This window comes from Notothenia coriiceps, unplaced genomic scaffold (genome assembly GCF_000735185.1).
Source record: "Notothenia coriiceps isolate Sejong01 unplaced genomic scaffold, NC01 NC01_scaffold00005785, whole genome shotgun sequence".
Taxonomy (NCBI): Eukaryota; Metazoa; Chordata; class Actinopteri; order Perciformes; family Nototheniidae; genus Notothenia; species Notothenia coriiceps.
The window spans coordinates 464,853-484,828 of NW_011338486.1; the positions used below are offsets into that span (position 1 = coordinate 464,853).

The following is a 19,976-nucleotide window of genomic DNA, read 5'->3' on the forward strand; positions in this document are numbered from 1 at the left end:
ATGGGGACACAGCAAATAAATGCTGCCATCACAACGAACTTAGAGGCCTTTGCATATTTAAAACCAGTGCCAAATATGTAAAATCTGTAAAGTTTTTGTAAAACTACAGTAACAGACTCTCAATGGCCACATATAGTTCTCTGCGTACTTCAATTGTATTGTGCTATTTTTGAAAAAGGAAAAAAAGAGAAATGACCTAAATTGATATATTCTGAATGGGTGACTGCCAACAACTTGCATTTCAATGACAACTCTAAATAACGATCCTACCTCAAGAAGCATGTCCTTGATCTGCTTCACCAAGATTCATTTTTAATAAAAAGAGATATCACAATAGTAACCTAAGTATTTTTACTCTCACAGTAGCCTCTACTACTTTGTATCCTCTCACAGAACTATTCACAGTTCAAAGGCTGCTAATTTTGGTCGAACAGCAATTTGCCTACACAGTGCAACTACAAGGCTCTACTGTATTTGAATGACAAAAGATGACACTCACCTTGAAATGTCCTTTGTATATTTCTATTTGTCTTAACTGTTGGAACTTGTCCAGGCATGTTAAGTGGAAGTGGACTTGAAATCCTTAACTCAAGGTGTAGAACAATTAAGTTATCAAGCCAATTGCATTACTTACTCCAACTTGAATTTTGTTTTAAGTAAATTAACGCAGAAATCAGAGTTCAAATTACACACAATATTAAGTTGATGTAATTACCAACATTATTACGTCAACACAACTTATAAATTAATGTTTGCAACTTAAAATGTTTATCTAAATAAATTAACTCACATTTTTATCTTGCAACCATGCATTTAATTAAGTGGAGGTGAAATGTCGCCTGAATTCGTTTTTAGAGTGTAGTTACTATGACATTTACTCACAGTTTTTTCCCATATCAATAATGTAGGATTATAATTGCTCCCCTTTGAAGTGACTGTTTAAATAATCCAGGGAGGATTGCTCTTGGCATCCCATTTTCGGCTCAGCGAGGAAAATGAGCCGCTGCAACAACAAAAAAATCCTGAATCTGGAGGTTGAGGCTGAGAAACGGTTTTGGTAGTTAGCTTTAATCTGCCGGCCCGGAAATCTGCTCTGCTGTGTTTGGTGCTTTGACTGTATTGACATCACAATGAGGGGCAGAATATGTGATGATTCTCAGTATAGTGGAATATGTTTTATTTCAACATTGATGTCAGTGTAGAAGGACATTCTGTGTGTTTTCATTCTGACCCAAAGAACTGACAAGAATACATACATACACAGACTGCCATATTTTTACTGCGATTAGACCACATTGTACTGTCGCTGCACTTTAAATGTCAACATTAGGTCACGTCATTTATGTTTGGCCAACCAGAAAAATATAAATAAAAAAAAATAAAAAAATGTGCAATAAAAGGAAGATCAAAGCGGTGGCTGGCGACTCAATAAATTATCTATGTGGTTATTTTTGTTGCACAGACATACTCCTAATGAGCCTGTGCAGAACAGCGGTATCAAATAATCATCTTCAGTGCGTGGTGTGAGTGAGTTTGCGCTGCCTCAGCCTTGAGTGCAGCAGCAGAGTATTTCATAGAATTAGACAGAAACTGAGGAACCGAGCTGTCAGATAGCGTTACAAGCATCAAATAGACAGCAGTATCAGAAACAGAGATGAAGCTGTTTTCTGCCCCAGTTCCACACTGCTTCTGCTTATAGACAAAGAATCCAACATTGGCTCAGCTCGCAGCCTCAGACCAGAGCTGGAATTTCAGAGAATAACGTGTTTCATGCTACACTGCACTCTCCTCATTTGACCATTATATAAATATGTAAATATTTCTGCAGCTCTGGAATTGGGGAGTTCTAATTGGGAACATCACAGAAATGTCAGAGTTCTTGATGCATTTTTAAAAGACCAAAACAAAGAACATTTTATTCAGAATCGCTCAGTGTTGTTTTGTTTGGCAGATTCATCCTGAATGGTCTTTGAGCTTTATTGTTTATTGAGCGACAAAAAATATTATACTTGACAAACAAAGGCATCAACATTTCAAGTCATGAAACAAAAACTTGGAAGCGTTAAGGGGGCTTTATGTAGAAACAGAAGCGAACAATAATGCACTAGAGAGGAAGGTTGTCATTTCTTGTGAATAATTTTAGATGCCCAGCCAGAAGCACTTTGATATTTGTGAATCATGCTGAGGCTGAGGGTCGGGCGCTGGTCAGGTATCTGGCGGAGGATGAAGACCCTGAGGGGACAGGGCATGTGTGAGTCATATGATCTGGGCTTTGGGCCTTCACACAGACAGCCACAGACATACCAAAGTGGATTGGAAACAAAGGCTTGTAGTATATTATTTCTGCTAAGGCATGAGCGTGAGGAATTCTCCATTAATCTTTTTCATCTTGTTTTTTGAAGCTGTTACACCAAACACGGGGTGAGATGTGTTCGTGGTGTTGTTTCTCAGAGTTCCCCCTCTGGAGCCTGTGCCTGTTCTCATGGTATCTGAGCTGCAGCGGAGGATTACGCCTGTGTCTGCTTGACTAACACAGCATGTGTATCTACAGAGAAGCATAATGTGCTGTACATTACAGCAGGCGAGCAAGAGAAAAAAAACAACAGGATATAAACGCTTGACTCCACCAAATGCCCTTGGCCATATCAGTCATATATTATTTTGATTAATAAAGTTATTGTAATTATCTGGGGGAAACTATATTTGTGAAGCAAATGTCATGGCAATCCTTGTTATAGTATATTTCACCCAAAGCCACAAATATGAACCAGCTAATGGTGCTGGAAGTAAAATTGATCAGATCCCAAGTTATCAGGGTTCAACCTCTGAGGACCATGAGTATGTAAAATGGCATGTCTTGACACAGGACTGTATCTCTACTTTGCATATGCAGCATCCTCCTCTCAGTGATTATGTAATAAACAGTCTTGTCTTGTGCAAACCTCACACGATGCAGAGGGCGAGAACTTTTTTTAGAATACACACTTGAGCAGATCTACACACACACACAGCTGCAATAACACACATACTTTACATATTGTGTAAGAAGACAACAAACAAACTGGGCTTTTGTGATGTTGGAAACATAAATGATTCTCTACCCACAAACATGAAGCCCAGAAAGTGTTCAACTTTAATCTTCTGCAGCCTCGTCATGACTAATGAAGTAGAATCCAATGGGAGCCCACTGGGGAAAAGGAGAGGCTGCAGCACATTTGCACGTTTGATTTCAGCTGGAAATCATATTAGCGTTGTGTGCTGGCGAAGCCTGAAGTTGAAATGAACCATGGAGACGATTTAAAGGAGAAAGGGAGTGTGAAAAAAGAAGGGCAGGGGTGGGGAATTGAGAGGGCGGAGGCTGAATGTGGCAGAAAGGGGAAGAGATGGAGGTCAAGTATAGTAATGTGCAGGAAGGGTTGACCGAGTGAGATTAGAATAAGGTTTAGAGGTGGTCGACAATCTGGAAGGAGAGATGAGCAGGAGGAGAAACGCGGGGATGAGGAGAGGTGGGGTACCGTACTTGGCATTGGTGCAAGATATAAATTGGTACGTTGTCCGAGGAGGAGGAGAGGTCAGCTGGAGTTCAGCAGAGACAGGCCTCCTGAAAATCCTTCTCTTCAGGCTGGCCTCTCATAAAGGACACATGGTGATGCTGCGGAGGCTACGAGATAATACTTAAAAACTGCACTTTTTCTCAATAAATGTTTCTACCTTCATGTTTGAGGGGTTTACAATCATGAAAGTTAAGAGGACTGACTAGATCACAAATCTTATAAATTCGTAATGCTGCTGCAGATCCATCCACCTTAATGAGCTCTTCGCTTTCATACCGAGTCAAGGAGTATTTCTGATAAGAAGCAAGAAATATTAAACCGAATCAAATGAAAGAAAAAATGACTTATACAGTCAAAACGTGACGTACATTATTATCTGTTAAGGCTGCACACTTTCTGCTATCTCTTCCTGTTATTGGCCTCACTGAATGATTAATAAACACATTGCCAGAGAGACCAAATACATGAAACTGTTTTTATCCATGAAACATTTTCTAAATGTATCATGACCACCCAGTCTATCACACCTGCTGAAAGTCTGGAGGCTCAGATAACTGGATTAACATTTATGCTGCAGCTGCTGATTTTGACTGACAGGGATTCTGCACCTTATTCTTGCACCTTAAGACCTTGAGGAAATCAAATCCATACTCCCCTCTAACAAATTAGGTCATTCAGGCATTCACACAGCTCCTTTTTCAGGGTTTAATCCGGCAGGTGGCCGTCTATTGTGGTTAAAAGAGAAGACCCATATTGTGTTTCCAGTGGGTTTGAGTGGACAGAAGGCAGCGGGCGGGAATCTTTCAACCTGAGAGTTCAAAGCGGAGTAGAGCCAACAAGCAGCTCACCTGTAACCCTCTCCCCTTTCCTGGGTGTTCAAAAGCAAATTAGCCTCATCAAAGAAAAATGGTGGATAATTTATTATTTATTTCAACATTAGCACTTGAACTTTACATTTTAAAGTATTCAGATCAACAGATGTTCAGTTGTTTCAGTACTTTTCAGTATTGATTTCAATTTAGTCAGAATTGGAGTCCTACAGTCCGCAAAGTTCACTGCATAAAAATATAATATCTACTATGTAATAATAGAAGACAGTGGGTCTGAACCCCAGAGGTCCCAAGATAAAACTGGGAATGGCAAAAGAATAAACTAGTACAAGAAAGAAAAATATGCTTTGATTTTATGTCAAATTAATTTGGTTCTTCTTTACGTCTCTCTTGAATGTTTCATGTGAAACCCCTTTGTATTGAAAAGCACTCCTTATGTGCACAAGAAAGTTGCATTGAGACAAGAGGTCACAAGTAGATATTGATTTGTTTTGTTTGGTCACATGGAAAACAATTATGGAAACCTCACTTTTTTTTAATATACTTTATTGATCAAGATTCACGCTAACCTTTAAGACATTTGTTTTCAGTCAATACCATTGAATGGTACAAATACAGTATTGATAAAATAAAAAGTTTAAATCTTACAAACTGATACAAAACTGGCAACAGGCATGTGAGGCATTTCAGTAACCACTGTGATTTTTATTTATTTTTTCATCAAAGCCTTCTTCAAACAGTCCTCTTAAAATCTAAGCTATACACGTACCTACAAATAAAAAAAATCTAGATTTACTGTAAAACAATACAATGTACTATCAAAAGGACCTATTCCTAAACGATAGGGCACATTAAAGGCTATTGGGCATATGCCTCAGCAGTTTACTGTATTTAAATCTAAACAAATGGTAAAACTGAAAACCAGCTTTGTTTGCAAACTTTGTTCTTCTGATTGAAATATATAAACAGTGTAAAAACAGTACTGGCAGTGATTTACTAAAAAATGTATACAAAGCTTCAAATAGTATGCTATGTTAAATAAATACATAAATCAGAATAAAAAATCACTAAATGGGCAAAAATGGCAGAAAGTATAAAACCATAATTGAAGAATAAAGTATTAAACATACAAATCCGCTGGAAAAATGTCTTAATTGATGGTCACAGCCCCCCCTTGCGGAGCCCCCTGCCCTTCCTTCCCCAGTCCTAAACCTCTCTGTTGTGGATCAGCTGCAGTCGCTTCTGGAGTCGTCCCGCCCCGCAGAGCAGCAGCCGGGCTCCGACGGTGACGGTACCAAACGCTCTCAGCCCGGACAGCAGAGGATCTACCGAGCTGCGGACCGGACGGGTTTGTAGGGAAAGGAGCACAGAAAGAACTACAGACATAGAGGAGTGGATTCATCTGGCTGCTGATTCAGAAAAGTTGTGCCCGCACAGAAAAGGCGACTGGATAAAACATTACTGTGGAGGAAATATTGCTGCGCTATGGAGAACATATTATTGTAAAGGTGAGTGGATCCCGCAGCGTGTAATAGTGATTTAGTGGGACAGTCTGTGTTGTTTTCTTTAACAGGAGGGTTAAGTTGAGGTGTTTGTGTTTTAAAGCTTAGTTGGTTTTTAAACATTTAGTTATGAATACGATTTAGTTTTTTTCCAACATGTTTTAATGGCGTTTGTGCAAGTTGATCCAAAAACAAGCGCTGTAATCATTTATGTCAAAATGGAGGTTGATGGTATACTAAGTTGTTGGGTTGGCAGTGCTGCGTTTGAGTGAACATGGCTTAGTCTGAACATGGTTAATTGGCTATCGATAGTTGGACTTGAGTCCAAAAGTGCTTGAATGTAATTTGTAGTAATTAATTAATTGCATTACATTTCCCTCCAGTTTCAGTGAATTCAGCTGTTATTCCTCATAGTGTGTGTGTGTGTGTGTGTGTGTGTGTGTGAGTGTGAGTGTGAGAGAGAGAGTATGGGCATGAGAGAGAATAAGCCTTGCACTGTTATCCTCATCCAGCTGTTTCAGTTTCTGCTGTTCCCTTGCAACTGACACACACACACACACACACACACACACACACACACACACACACACACACACACACACACACACGCACACACTGCTGCTCTGGCATATCACTCATCTTGGTTTGTCAGTTCTCCTAATCTGCAGCTGGTTGTGTTTGTATGTTGCAGACAGAAAGAAGGGAGAGAGGATCAAGTGGATGTAATCAAAAGCAAAGGTCACACTATACCTCTATATATATATATATATATATATATATTATTTATAGTACAGAGAGGGAGACCTTAGCACCTTTTGTTTTATGCTCTCAAGGCCCACTTTAATATATGGATTAGGTAGTAGTTGAACTGGAAACGCCCAGGGTCTTATTGGATCATAAATAATCCCACAGGAGCAGATACAAATGCTGAAGCATGCGTGAGTTGCTCTCCATCTTCTTCTCATCTGTGGTGAACCTCCTGCCCGCAGCTGATTGATGGCTTGGATGTCATGTTGTCCTGACGTCAAGACTTTAAACTGAATGAGAATATTTTAAGACAATCAACACAAATATGCAAGCATGCTGCAAACATCCATTCCTGTGGTTCTGCATGCTCTTTCCTCTCATGCACGGATGCTAACTTAGTGTTCTGGCAATACACCACCTCACTGGGAGACCTTATCATCCTGCACTGTCACCACGGCACAGGCAGGACACATGCAGAGAGGGAGGGGGGGAGAGGGGGATACGGTGGGAGGTAATAACCAAGCTGCCTGGAGAGGCGGTCGGGGAGAAGGTTGAGGAGGAGGGATCATCATATCACATGGCTCCTTCACAGGACTCGATGCAGCCGAGCGAGTCATGACCAAAGTTATGGTTCAATGTGCTTTTGATAGCTTGTAGTACTGAAACAGTTTATTATTTCATGTCTTTTCTGCTTCTGTGGAATAAACCGACCTCCCATCATCTCAAGTCATGTCTACTATTGAGTTGACAAATATGTGCGCGTTGAAACTAGAGCACAGCCAGAGGCACAATCATAGCTGATGCACATCTGCACAGGACTTGAAAACAGTGAAACATAACTGCTCAAAATGCAACATGCAGCTATTGCAGCTTAATTTGCTCATTAAATAATCTCATCTGGAAATAGCAAGTAAATGTGCACGCAGGGGGCACATCTGTGCACCCTGGAGCATTCTGAAATAACACGTAAAAGAAAATCCCACATTAAAGTACTGTATGGAGAGAGCAATCCGATCCACACCTGTGAGGCTCAATTAGCAAAATGCATCTCCAGCCATCTGGGACTGAAATGATGACTTCCATTTCATTCTGCTGAAGCAGTGATGATCCTGTAGAGTGGTGGATGTGATTAAAAGCATGCATGTAGCATGTCAGCATGTTTAATTCATACTCATCCATCACAACAGAGACTCGTCATACTGCTCTCATCAAACACCACTGTAGGTGCGTTTGAGGTGAACCAGGAAGTATATTTCGCTTCCTAACGTAATACTGAGCTTTTATCTGAAAAGTCTTGTCTTGTAGAAGCACCACAGGAGCCTAAGACTTCACTCAGGGAATCGATTACTCAAAAGAGCTCAACAGATGTTGTCTTTTTTCCTTTTCCCTCCACAAGCCATTTCATGTCAAAAGTTTCATGTCAGACAAACACGTCTCTTTGCTACAGTTCAGTATAGGCTGTTCAGTATTTTATTTATTTTTTAAAGATACATTTCTTTGGCGTAAAGTTGTTTTTGAGACCCAGTTTTGCTTGTGATTCCCCTCAGCTGTGATGTGTCTAACAGCAGGAGCATCAGTGAGATTTCCGTCAGAGTTTCTCACTTTCAGCCCTTTAAAACAGGAAAAGAGCACAGCAGGGGAGAGAATAGCTGTCAGTCAGCCAAACACACACACACACACACACACACACACACACACACACACACACACACACACACACACACACACACACACACACACACACACACACACACACACACACACAAAGACTCCCCTTGTACTGTATGTGAAAGTGTAATTAGTAGCTGCCCGGGTTTGCAGTGACCTTTCTTTTCGTACTTTAAAGGACAGTGTTGCACACATCACTAATAACTTTGCTTTTATGTTTTTTTGTTAATGCAATTTTTTTTCAAAGTCATTGACCGAGTTATTATACAACAGATTAATTATCTGCATCTTCTATAATATGAACAGCATTGTGAAGTTGTTACTTCTTACATTTTAAGAGAAACCAGCAGATTAAACTGTCATGTGTGATCGCACAATACGCACAACAAACTCCTAAAGTTGGCAGTTAAATTAGTGTTAATTCAAATGAAGCATACATATTTGATTTGTAGATCGTTTGTTACATTCCCTCGACTAGCATTTCAGAGATTTTATTGTGGTCAGATATAAACGAAGAAACATGGACATGTAGAGTGAAGGAGGAGAGCCTTCTTCTCATTTCTGCTATTAATTATTTTCAAGGATAAATCATCATTCAATGCTTTAAGAGTTTAGCTTTTAGAAGTTCTCCATTGTGTCAACGCTGTTCGAGCAAGCTATTACCACAAACATATTTACAATGTATTTAGGTTTGTTTGAGCTTTCTAGAGACGTTTTCATGTGTACATCCAACTAGCTTCAAAACAGCAGGAAGTCATAAAAACACCACGACTTTCCTTGTTCATGTAGTGGCATGCTTGCCTTCACATGCTCATTTTGCTTTCTGGTTTTATCCCCATTGGAGTTTGTTGAAACTGAATGGAACTTGACTACTGTTCAGTTGATGTTTTATCACCATACATCCTAGCTACTTAAAAACATCAAGATGAACAGATATCCAGAGATTTTGTGAGAGTTTATGGAGTGCTCCAACGCAATGCATCTTTTTTGTGGACTAGTTAGATACGTGTTAGCATGCTGATGTTAACGTTTGGCTCAAAACACTGCTGGGTCTCATAAAGCAACTAGCGTGGCTTCGCTAACTATTCAAGAGGAATATGGAGCTACTCCAAACACGTCTGCCCTGCCTACTCATCAGCCCCAAGGTGTGGCTGTGCAGATGCTGGTGGACCACTCCTATCCTCATCAAGCTGTCCCCAATCTCAGCCTGTCATTACACCCTTTTACAGACCTAAAAACACCCAAAAGCAGCATTTAGTTGCTTCATGACCTTGCACGTTGTATATCTATTAACATGCTTGTGCACAGACCTTTTTAACATGGAACTTAAGGAGAGCTTTTTTGCGATTCCCCCTAAATTGCATGTCAATTAAATTGTGTTGGAATCTGATAGCTGAGATGGCAGGCGGAGATGGGCTCTGAAAGCCTTTACAGTCCGTAAGAAGAGACAGAATCAATGCAGAGCGGAGTAATTCTGTGTATAATGGACATTAGTGGGCACAGCTCTGGCACACATCACATTAGAAGCTGGAGTACTGAAGTCTGCCAACTGCCCCAAACATCCATTAGTAGGCAAATCAAGCTGTGTTTGCTCAACACTTGTGTATTTGTTCCTTTTTTCCCCAAAGACTGTATAGAAACTTCTAGTTCACGCTAAAATAACAGTTTTAGGTTCTCATTACGATACTTAAAGTAAAAAAAGAAATGATTATGCAGTGTGCAAAGTATGAGTACCAGCACTGCACATAGAAACAGTTTTCATCCATTTGAGCACTGCCATGCCTTTCCCCCTCCTCTCTTTCTGAGGGGAAGGTAAAGTGGCCTCATATGTCACAAAGCGTCACTTCACTGCTGTCAGGAGGTTGATGTATGAGGGCCGAAATGGCCAGTGCTGAAACAGCAGACCACACACACTTACACACACAGATACACACTAACACAAGATTGATGGATGACACAAGTATTAGGTCCAGAATGGAGGCACTTTGCCCGGGAGCAGATGAACGGTCGGGAGACGACCTGCAGCTGCAACAATCTGTTTTTTTTATTGTTGCAATCTTATCTCTTTGAGGGACGTTTTTCTTCTTCCAGCACAAATCCGAGAAGAAATTATCTGTTAGAGTCGCAACTCACAATGTCCCGAGGGAGAAAGCCATTAATTAAGCTGTTTGTTGATTTGCTTCTATTGGAAACCTGATTTGTGCCAGCAAGGGAAGCAAAGCATGAATCATCGATTCCAGTTTAAAAGCTCATCGGGCCATGATGGTGAGCTGTATCTGTAATCTTCCATACATGATTTTTATCCTACACAACATTTTTGCATAAGCCCTGTCTAAAAACTACCTCAGAATAATTGAATCATTGAGCTTTTCACCCTGGCAGCTCTGAGCTAATAACATAAGCAAAGATCTGTTGACACCCAGTTGTTTGGACATGTGTCTGATTTATAGATTACATTTCCTCCACCCTCTTGGCCAGCCTCTTCTCCTGTGTGTGTGTGTTTTGCTCTGCGAAGTGAAGCCAGCTCCGAGGATGCGTCTGCCAGATGACCCCTTAGCAGAAAGCGTACCCCCCCCCCCTTCCTGCGTCAGCTGACTGGCTTGGGAAAACTTTGGTCGGCTTGTCTCGGTGGAGCATGGAGGAGAGGGAGGGGCTGGGAAGTTTTAACCATGAGAGAGTGTTTACATCATGACCCAGGCGCATCTCATCTCTGCACACTGCACTCTCACTGGTGGAACCATGTGATTGATTCCTTCCATATAATTGCTGACAGATGTCTCCCCCCTCATCGTCCTTGAATCCATCTCTTCCTCTCTCATGCACACATGGCCCTAATGTTCCCAGAATTCTTCCGGGAACTTCTGGGATCCCGTCCCAGACGTGGTAACAAAACTCCCCCCCCCACCCTCTCATCCCAGCCAGCCCTCAGAGGTCCGGTCACAAGTGGATTTGCCAGGACTGAGCTGGCCTGGAAGATGTCCTGCGACTGTAAAACGTTTGGCAGATTTTAAACATAGTTGCAGTTTCTGAAGTGTTGCTGTCACTGGTTTCTGCTCAGTTTCAGTGGGACTTACACTGACAGAGCTGAATCATGGAGCTGTTGTCTTCCTTTGTGTCGCAGTGTCTTTGTCTGCTCTGCATTATCCTGCTGAGAATTGGTTATGAAGGATTGTGTCCATCTGCTGAGTGAGATTTCTTGGAAACAAGAGACACAGAACGGATAAAAAAGATGAAGGCCTGGGTTTTGTCTTGTGGCTGATCAGCAGAAAAGTGAAATCAAGTCCTCAGCATGATACATAGTGTGTGTGTGTGTGTGTGTGTGTGTGTGTGTGTGTGTGTGTGTGTGTGTGTGTGTGTGTGTGTGTGTGTGTGTGTGTCCATTTTAAATGTACTAAACAATGAGTCCAGTGTGATTCACATACACGCGTCCTCAAGCCTCCCTCGGCTTCCCTCTGCGATTTGACATTCTAAAGATGTATTGTCCAAAACTGCCTTTGATATTCATATTATTATTATAACCGGGGGGGGTCAGCGTGAAGCTCGCTGTGTTTTGGATCTTGACGTTGCCCCCCCCGACCCACCCCTCAGCCCAGACTAAGGGCAGACAGAAGTAGGTCAAAGTTTAGAGGAGCGTTCTGTCTGAGCAGGAGGATTTCAGAGGTGGAGGGGGGGTTAACAAACAATTTCATAAAGCCGGAGTAGCTTTGAGAGTTTGACCATCTGCCTTCTAGGAATCACTTACCGTTTATGAATGTTTTAACGATAACTGGATTGATGGCAGATTATAAAGTATACTCATTAAAACCAATTAGTGAAGATACTTTTGGCTGGTGGCCAAGTGATTTTAAATAATCACAGCTATTTTGGAGTTATTTATCCAATGAATGAGAATAAAGTGCAGCACTCAAAAACCAAATATATGGAGCATATTGAAAAAGTGACGAATTTGCAACGAATTTGAACCCTGCTTGTAAATACTAATGTATGCATCTTTCTGGTGTCTACGTTGTGTGTTTATGTTATAACTTAACACACCCTGAAGATTTTTGCTGACCTCCAGTGGTTGGACTTACTTTGCTGCAGTGTTGCAGAAGTATACTCCTGGGTACCTGCACAGGAACTTCACTGTTGCTCGTGGATACAGGTAAATAACTGCACCAATCAGGGAACAACTATTTGTAAGCATGTAATTCCCTTTAACACAAAGTACACATTGGTCACTTTAAACTGAAACCATCCACTTGCTAAATGTTTCCTAGTGACATGTTTCAATAATAAGTTGTGGGCAGCATTACCTGATTGGCAGCCCGGTGTTATGAGACCACCCTGCTGACCTTGTTGACCCTTATTGAGCATACCTCTACAGATTAGGATGTCTGGGTGAGTGAGGGAGAGGTCAGACTGTCGGCTTAGAGTAACAAGAGAAAGACTGGAAGGTTGAGGGTCATGTGGTCTGAGCAATAGGCTTTAGTTTTTTGAGTTCCCAAAAGTATCATTAAGTGTGAAGCCATGTTGATGCTGTAACTCCACTTTTAGAAATCAAGCGTCTGCTGATATAAAATATCTGCAATATTTACAGTTATTTGTAGTTGTGAGCTGAGATTATTGAACATGTTCCTTTCTGACTGAGAGAGCTTTTAAAAATGAGATGTTATTGTTGATTTGAGGATGAAATAAAGAGTCAACAGACCAGGATTTGTTGGTGTGTGTGGTTTAAAACGGAGCTCCTGTCTGCTGTCAAAGATCAAATGGAAGATTAAGGTGGAGACAGGGTTGTTCGGAGTAGCGGGGCGAATATTCAGATATGAACGGATTAAATGAGGCCAGTGTCATCCCGTCTCATTTACTATGCAGGGTTGGGAGCGGATTAGCCCTGCTTACATAACTCAGTCTCCCCCCTTCTCTCCCCCTTAACTAGCCCATCTCCCCCTATTCCCCATCCCACACACTCCTCCGAGATCACAAGTATGGTGTTGGCCTATTTGTCATTCCAGTTTATCTGTCTTTTTTATTTATTTTGTATCTATTCTTCGAGAATAAAAGTCCTGAGCGACAAAAGACAGAAGGAGAATGAAAATTGTGTTTTTTGGGAGATGATTGAGTAAGATAAAAAAGGAAAGGGCAAGTGTATGCAGGGAAGTGAGTAAAGGAAATAGAAAGCAAAGCGAATGGGATAAAAGGTCTACAGATGCAGCAAAGGAGGAAACAGGAGTAAAACAGAGGGATGTGGGGGGAGTGTTGGGGGGAATGAGATAGTCTATTTATAGTTTAGCCCTGCTGTTGGGTGAGACCGCCTGGCCCAGCGCAGCTCAGCATCCTTGTCAGTCCTCGTGTCATCAGTGTCCATTAGCTCCATATACACACACACAAACACAGACATATACCCTGAGGCGCTCACACAAACGTGTGTACACCGACCTTTGGAACTGAGCAAAAGAAAATCACACACTGTCAGATCTGACCGGAGCGTGAAAAGCGGAGATCAGAGCGTGAAAATGTGGTCTTTTGAAGCAAATGGCCGCCTTTAGAGTAAAATTCAGAGGAGTAAACAAACAAAACATCTTTCTATTTTTTTTTATGACGGAATGCCTGTCAAGGACATGTATGTTGTAAATCTTATTGTCTCGTCTGCAAAATACCATATGCCAGCAGATTTGCAAAATAAAAACCCAACCTTAACGTCTTCATGTCCTATATACAATTGCTGTACACTAAGTCAGACTTCATAGCATGACCTTCATTTTCTATATTCTTGGGAATTAATTAACTGTGCTCCCTCTCTGTTCTTAGATCACATTTGCATATAGTTTTATTTCTGCCCTCTTATTTACATAAATCTCACAACACAACACGTGCACTGCACATGCAGGTGAATGCATGGGTTTTAGGGAGGCGAATTGTTCCCTCATCTAAACTGAACTGTGAGCTTCCCTTCTGGCTGATTTCGATGACAGTGCGCTCGATTATTGTGCCCGCTGCAGGCAAATGCACACATTCATCACATGATTTACTTACAGGCAGAAAATAAAGCTCCTGTTTTAAACTAAACTAAGGACTTGTTAAGTGTATATTCAAGTATGTTGTTTTTTTTGCAGCAGTGCTGGCTCAGGGTCATTTAAGTTTCAGTTTCATCCTTGATCGTTCCCAGATTTTGCTCTACTAAAGACAAATGCTCTAATGTCCTAACGTTAAGTCAATAACACAAAGTCTTATCACTATACATTTAGGTTTATTTGTGTTTTAGAAGGAATACGGCTAAAACCAAATGGATTTTTATCTTTTTATCAGTGTACTTTAGGAAATGTTTCATGGGAAGTTATTAACGGTGAGCTGAGGATGGCGAGGACTGGCCAGCCACTGTACAAGTTCCTGCATGATTCATGACAGTCTGGAGGTTGCACAGAACCTCGTTTGTTTCTGCTGTTTCCGCCCCCATCTCACCCTGCTCCAATAACACACTGACTGTGGCCGGTACAGAACATACACACATTCACGAGTACACACAGACGCAAGCATTCACAACATGCACATGTGCAGGCGTCTGCAGATGGACGGTGAATATATATATATCCATTTTTACCCCCACTATGTAGTGTAGTACACAGTGTAGTAGAGGCAGAACTTGAAATTATCTCAAGGCTTTTTATGAATTTATTCTCTGTATCAAACTTATCTTTTGCTCTTTTTCTTAACTCTGTGGTGGGTTATTGATTGTGGTCTTGTAAATTAGAGTTTCTCTCTCTTATCCACTAAATGTACATTATATAACTCTTTAAACTTCTTCTCCAATACATTAAAGAAAGCATTATGTTACTATTACAGCACTATATCTGGCAGCTATACTTTTTTATAGGTTGTTGACCGTTGATATAAAACACACGATGGTCACATACAAATACGTTGGCTTGTTTTTGTCTCTTTACCCTTTGCAAAAAATTGATCAATTTCTACTGAAAAGTCCCACCACGGAGACATTGCCCCTCTAAAATAAACTTGTGCTAGGCCTTGAGAGGAACACATATCTAATGTATCACAAAATATGAAAAAAGCACAGAATAATCACCTACAAATGAATGCACTATTGTGTGGCCAAATGTCATAAATAATGAATGCAACACTAATAAGGATACAATATCATAGTTTACAACAGTAAGACGCTTCATAGAGCTGTATGATGTGGAAAAAATAACTCATACGTTACTTTTCGACTTTTAAGTCTTTGAACTCTCCTGTATTTCTATGCAAGTCGGATTTTGAATGCGGAGCTTTTTCTTGTAATGTAGGGTTTGTACATTGACATATCAGTTCACTTTTTCTTAAGTTAAGAGCACTTTTCCACTGGTATATGAATCACACATGCGTCAGAATGGTTTCCATGTATTCTTCTTGTGACGGCACAAACCCACCCTGCGGTAGTCATGGATGATGAAGCATAAATGAAAATGTTTCACTCTGCAACCGGTGGGAAGCGTCTCTCATTCTCTGTCTCATTTCAGCTCTCTCTGCCTTTAGGTGCCATGCACAGTGAAAGTGCAGCCATATGCTGACAGTTGCTTCAATATGTCTCCATAAAATATGTGCAGATCTCTCATCTGGCAGCCCTCCCGCCCCGTGACAACTTCTCCACGCACGCAACGTTCCTGCTCCTTTGAGCTGAGAAAAAGGGAATCTGGGCATAGAAATGTATTCGTCACAATAGAATAAAAGCTTAAGAAATGGAGATGTAGAATTATACGAGAGGATTCGTAGTGTGTACTGTAAATGAAAGGAGATGATTCAAATCCTCCAGACAGACACATTGTTACAACTGCAGGCTGACAGAGCTGGAAACACACAGAAGACCACATTTGGCTTTTGACAGAAGTTGAGCGCTGAAAAGGCAAATGAAAACTTTCCTACAGTCTTCTTCTCCCACTGCATTTGTTAATTTCTTATGTATTTCCTCTGTGCAGTCGGCTTTTGCTCCTCCTGCCCACCACTCACCATTTTCCCACAGTAGGCCCTCATTAGTCATTGACCGTCTCCGAACATGCAACATCGTCCTTTTTCTAGTAAGATTTACTGGGGGAGATGTTTGCGGCTGTGGCCGAGCATCAGCTGCTGCTCTTATGGTCGGTTACAGAGCTAGATTTGACTCTCTTCTGCCGTCTCATGTCATCTCATCTAATCCACAGAGGAGGACGAATTCAGATCTGAAATCTCAGAGGAACATTACAGGGTGGAGCGAGGGGTCGGGAAAGGGGAGTAAGAGGAGAAGTGTATCGATTAGCCGTCTCACTTCACTTACTGTACATTAGGTCATTCTCCTCTGCAGAGGTGGAAAGCAACATATACTCAAAAAATGCTGCACTGGTTGAGTATTTCCATTCTATGCTTGTACTTCAAAAGCAGCAAATATGTTGCTTTTTCTCTCATTCTGCAGATTTAGATTTTACATAATGACACAATAGGTTTATAAAATAAACACTTTTCTTTTTGGATTGTTACCCTTTATAAATAATCTGGGTCTCTTGTCACATTTCAGATAGTAAGAGTGATTTTGCTTCTTATGTTTTTTAGGGGTGCACCGAATGGGAAATTCTTGGCCGAAACCGATACCGAAAATAGGAAACAGTTGGCCGAAAACCGAATGCCGAAAGGCCGAAAATGATTAATAGAAATATATATAATGTATACATTTTTTACCAATGTTGTTCAGCTACCTGATTATGGAAAAATACATGATTATGGCAAAACTTAACTTAAATAATAATCACTAGTATGGGTCCATAAAACATTTATTCAGCACTTTTGAGACCCATACTAGTGATTATTATTTAAGTTAAGTTTTGCCATAATCATGTATTTTTCCATAATCAGGTAGCTGANACGCACACGCACACGCACACGCACACGCACACGCACACACACACACACACACACACACACACACACACACACACACACACACACACACACACACACACACACACACACACACACACACACACACACACACACGACAAACCTCCTTTCCGTGCACCATGTAATCAGAAGATGACATCTCACCCTTTGATGTGAACCCATGGGTGCAGATTAGATAGAGATTATTAATCCTTTAGATTACTGGGAGATAGATTACATCGCTATGGCAGCATATGTCCCCACCGCGGGGACCACACTTAATGCGAGTACAATGACACAATGATTCAGGGCGCTGCAGTATAAACTTCAGGGTGTCGTTGAGGTTATGCATCCTGTGTGCCTTTGGTACACTCCGTTAATCATAATGCTTCCAGCGTTTTGGTTATTGAGTTACGCCAGGTCTCCACTGCGTCTCAATTCTACTGATGAGGTAGGGGTAAAGGAGGGTGAAGGAGAAAGTAGCTGCTTTCACACAGAAGGCGTGGCGAAGTCTGTGCCAAGGTGACTCTCGCAGAATGAAAGTGTTCGGGCCTTAAAGAATGAGAAACACAAAACACACTGATTTACCTGGGGAGGGCTATAGAGACAACAACATCTGTATATCTTGATATAAAATATATTGACATACATACATATTGTACTGTGTCGCACATTTAAGTGTAACCAACTTTTGTATAATTTTTTGATTAATCTGCTGATTCATCTACTTTAAATGTTTTATTTATACAATGTCTGAAAAGAATGAGTGCAAAGTAACATCTCAGATGTCTTTATTTGTCAAGAATCTAGATCTAAAACCCAGAGAAATAACGGGCAACAACAGGGAAAGGCAGTGAATCCTCACAAAATGAACTGCCTGCGCCCCAAAAAATGAATTTAGTTTTCAGGATTATCATGTAAAATGTATGTTTTAGTGTTTTGGACCGTTGGTCAGACAAAACAGGCAATCTTAAAAAGTCAAGCAGACTTGTGATTTACATATTACACTATTTTCTTTCAGTTTGAAAACCAAATCTTTCATTAATCATCAAGAAAATAATCACTGCATGAGTTGATAATGAACAAGGGGCAGCCCTAGCCTGATACAACCAGATATATGTAGGTGTTAGCTACCTGTCAAATCCCAGTTTCCCAGGTACAGTATAACCGCATATTGCTCATCCCCAGACTATTAAATAACTGAGCTTACAAGTCAACATCACAGTTTCTAAACTAGAATAGAATCAATGGGAATAGTAAAACACTTCCCATGAATAGAGCTGTCAGGTAATTTCTATGTATCTCTCTTTCCACTTCTGCTGTCACTAACCAAACACTCATATTGTACTCTGCGCCCGTCACTTTGAGGCTGCTGCTTCTTTTCCAAGAAAGTGGAAAGCTGCTTTGTTCCCATAATATGCCCTGTGTGATGCTTGGCCCACATTCCAGCCTGCTTTCATTGTGTAAGCACACATACATAAAACATGATTTGCTGCTTCAATTTCTGACTTTTATTCAGCTGGGATTTGGTGGCAGACAACATCAGAGCCATGAAAAGCAGAGCAGCAGCAAAATGCAACCCTCCTGAGCGAGGAGAGAGACAGAGGGTTGGCTGTGATACAGAGAACAAGGTTTAATCACTGACCTCTACTCTTACAACTGAAGACAAATGGCCCTGATTAATGAGGGCCATTCATCTTATAGGTTACGAAAAAAGAAAAACAATGACAACTGCATTTGCCCGTGCTGCTTTGATGGATCTATCTGCTGTATAAATTAAACTCCAGTCCTGTTAGTCTGCACTTCACTTCTGATCACGGAGCTCGGGTCAGACTGTCTGCACATCCATGACTGATCACTAGAGGGCAGTCTGTCTGAGTCTGGCTTTCAACTCAAACCTGATTTGATATTCAGACCTCAGGGAAAAACTGTTGTTAAAACAATTAATAGAGATATCTTTTTTCATCACATCCCATGCAAAACTGTGCCCTCCAGCTTTGGATTCAGTCCTTAAACAACATATTTTTATTTTAAGTTAGCCATTTCAAAGTACAGAAGTGTTATTAGTAACAGTATTTGATTTACAACACTTTACAAGATTATTGTATAAGATTGTTTATACATATGCATCAAGCAGCATTCTGTAGCTGGTCAAGGCGGAGCTAGTTGGTCTAATTAGGAGATGATTTATGAGAAAAGCTCTACTGCACAAATGGGTATCCATTTGTTGTATTTTTCTTTAATTGTTGCTTTTGTTATAGAATAATGGATCATTTAAACCCTTTCAGCCTCAAACAGTACGCAAACAAAAAACATTAGGGATGCACCAAATATTCGGCCGCCGAAAATTATCGGCCGAAAATGGTTAAAAAGGCTCTTTCGGCTTTCGGCCGAAAGGGTTTTAGCACCGAAAAAATATCACCGAATGTCAGAGAACAGGGTTACGTTGGTAAGCTAACGTGTTGTTGTGATGACGTAATCAAAACGCGGCGACAAGCACGGCGCGCGACCATGCTCGCGGCTGGCTCACAGCCAACATGTCTGCCGCTTGGAGATATTTAAAAATATCAGAGAAAGAGGCGCGGATTGCGATTTGTAAAACGTGTTCAGCTGACATTTCTCGAGGGGGTGTAACTGCAAAGACTTTCACCACTTCGGGATTACTCCACCACTTGAAATCAAAACACCCGGACAAATATGCGGAGTAAGATCAAATCACAAGCACTGACAGCGAGAGACTGTTCAGCGCTGCCTCTCATGTGCTTGATGAGAAGAGGAACAGACTTATGGCT

At 41.0% G+C, this 19,976-nt stretch overlaps 1 protein-coding gene across 1 annotated transcript in view; it reads left to right on the plus strand.

The window, feature by feature from the left end:
* The first annotated feature begins 5,619 nt into the window (after window positions 1-5,619).
* Window positions 5,620-19,976, plus strand: part of lzts2a (leucine zipper, putative tumor suppressor 2a) — a 38,432-nt gene continuing 24,075 nt past the window's right edge. Inside the window, exon 1 of the mRNA XM_010768500.1 lies at window positions 5,620-5,892. The gene's annotated coding sequence lies outside the window, so the exon portion shown is untranslated. The remainder of the gene's footprint in view (window positions 5,893-19,976) is intronic.